Source organism: Panulirus ornatus, unplaced genomic scaffold (genome assembly GCF_036320965.1).
Source record: "Panulirus ornatus isolate Po-2019 unplaced genomic scaffold, ASM3632096v1 CTG_7286_pilon, whole genome shotgun sequence".
Classification (NCBI taxonomy): Eukaryota; Metazoa; Arthropoda; class Malacostraca; order Decapoda; family Palinuridae; genus Panulirus; species Panulirus ornatus.
The window spans coordinates 11,257-13,706 of NW_027265246.1; the positions used below are offsets into that span (position 1 = coordinate 11,257).

At 41.2% G+C, this 2,450-nt stretch overlaps 1 non-coding gene across 1 annotated transcript; it reads right to left on the reverse strand.

The window, feature by feature from the left end:
- Positions 1-1,989: 1,989 nt before the first annotated feature.
- Positions 1,990-2,062, reverse strand: TRNAK-CUU (transfer RNA lysine (anticodon CUU)). The gene has a single exon. It is a non-coding gene; the product is annotated as a tRNA-Lys (tRNA).
- Positions 2,063-2,450: the final 388 nt, after the last annotated feature.

Below are 2,450 nucleotides of genomic sequence, written 5' to 3' on the forward strand. Positions count from 1 at the left end.
GAAACCTTTTGACCACCAAAGTTGATGACCCAAATTTTATATGGCGCTAGATTCTCTCCCGAAAAGCGCTAGAAAAGCGTTAAACTTGCTAAAATGACAGCGAAAAAATGCTCTTCGAATTATTTCTGCTCTTTGACGTGCCAAATGATTAATGACAGGTACAACTGACTGCTTTAACACTAAAATACTCACCATTATTCCAGATCTGCTAATTACCAATTCGCAGTCTCTTCGTCCTCGGTGACCTGGGGTTGTGGTGGTCTATGTGAGGGTCCAGGTTGTGGTTGTGATAACTCGTATCTTTTCAATAATCCAATGTTTTTCAGTACTTCCTCAGGCAGTTCATAATCATAACAACAGTTTCCATTTCATCTTAGTCCATACTTGATAGTTAGTATTGCATTTAAGCTTTTGATAATCAATTTCGAAGCTTTGACTTCACGATGTTCATATAACTAAAGCTTTCCTCCAGTTGCATCCTTGTACGAGGCTGTTTCAGTCCAGAGTGCCAGGGTCACAGTGTTCTGCTTCCACAATACATGATGAAGCTTCCTCAACTGGAACTCAATGCGTGTAAGAATTTCTTCGTTATCAGTAAACATCTTTGCTAATTCCAGTATTCCAGGCTTTATGGGTTGCAGACATTCACTTGTACTCAGTGATGACATTGACTGTAACACTTGGACATTATCTGGCAAACGTTGACGAAGCTGTTTCACCAACTCCACTACAATCTGTATGTATCTTCCTCGGATATCCTTTTCATCAGGAAGCTTACATTGTGCCATCTCCTTTTCAAACTCGTTCCTCAAGGACGCACGTGGGTCTAAGTAGTTCTCTATTGAATCTCCTTCATTTAATTTCTGCCTGGGATGAGAACCTTAGAACTTATGGAACCAATAAGTTGAATAAGGTCACTTAGCAGTTGGCTTGGATCCTGTACCTCAGCTTCAAATTTCTCATTTACACACTGGACTTCTCCAAGAATATACTTCAGGAATATCAGGAAGGCATAGTTTTTCTTGTCACAAAACATCTCATTGAGGTTCTGATATGTGTAACACCTTTCATCATTTCTTGCTATTTCAATGTGAGTCATAAGTTCATTCAACCCACTGCTGCAGTATTATGACAACTGCTGATTCAGTTGACAGCCATCGAGTCTGGCTTAGCTGTATAGATTTCATTGGAGGTTGACCATCACTGGCAGAGTAGGAGAACCAATTATAGGTTTCTCTGATGATAAAATCCAGGTTCCTAGGGAGATACTCTGCTGCAGCACGAGACAACTAGCAGCAGAGAATGACACACACACACACACTTGATCAAGATCATATGAGGAACTTCTAACTTGAGTGTATCATACACTCCACTGTTAACACCTGTCATCACAGAAGCATTGTCGGGGCTAATTGCAATAAGGTTTTGTAACTCCAACCCATTATTTTTAAAAGAATTCTTGATGGGATCACATATCCCATTAGCATTACAGTCAGTCAGCTCAACAAGGTCCAAGAAAGTCATTACAATCTTATTTTTACTTTCAGAATAGAACTGGACAACAATACCCAATAATTTCGTTACAGTAATGTCATTACTCTCATCAGTTAAGAAGCTACACTTCTGACTGCTCATATCACTTTTCAAGTTGCTGTTAAAATGCGGGGCAAACACATTGCTCACAACTGCACTACACTTCCACCTTTTTAACCTGAAATTCTTGCATTCTTTACTGTTTGCAAATCCTGCTTTGCAAAGCTTACTGAGATGATGAACAACACGTAATGTACAATGTTCAGCAGTGAACAGTGACACATTTCCTTCAGTCTCCCGTGCATCATCACTGACTGTTTCAAACAGAATTGTTGTTTGTCTTCCAGTACTTAATAACTCTTCAGATGTCTTGTGTTTAGCAGATTGGTAGATCTAGAGGAGCGGTGGGTGGTATGTTCAGAAGCTGTTTCATGTTACATCGTAGAAAACTGTTACCGCCCAACGTGGGGCTCGAACCCACGACCCCGAGATTAAGAGTCTCGTGCTCTACCGACTGAGCCAGCCGGGCTTATATACAACCTTGTTCGAGTGTATGTGTGTGTCTAAGCGAGGTTAATATCCACCATCATTAACCGCCTAACAACGCTGTATTATCAGCGATAACGTTCAATAACTGACCTGAGGTCACATGATAGATACATAAGGGGATCCGACCATGACCTTATCAACGTCCTGAGACCCCGGCTGATGTGTCAGGTTAGATAAGAGGCATAACATCCTCTCTGTCTGATGTTGTGAGAGTAAGACACTAATGGTTAGGAGGCAGCAAGTGTGTCTGGAGACACTCTCCTCTCTGTCTGATGTTGTGAGAGTAAGACACTAATGGTTAGGAGGCAGCAAGTGTGTCTGGAGACACTCTTCTCTCTGTCTGATGTTGTGAGAGTAAGACACTAATG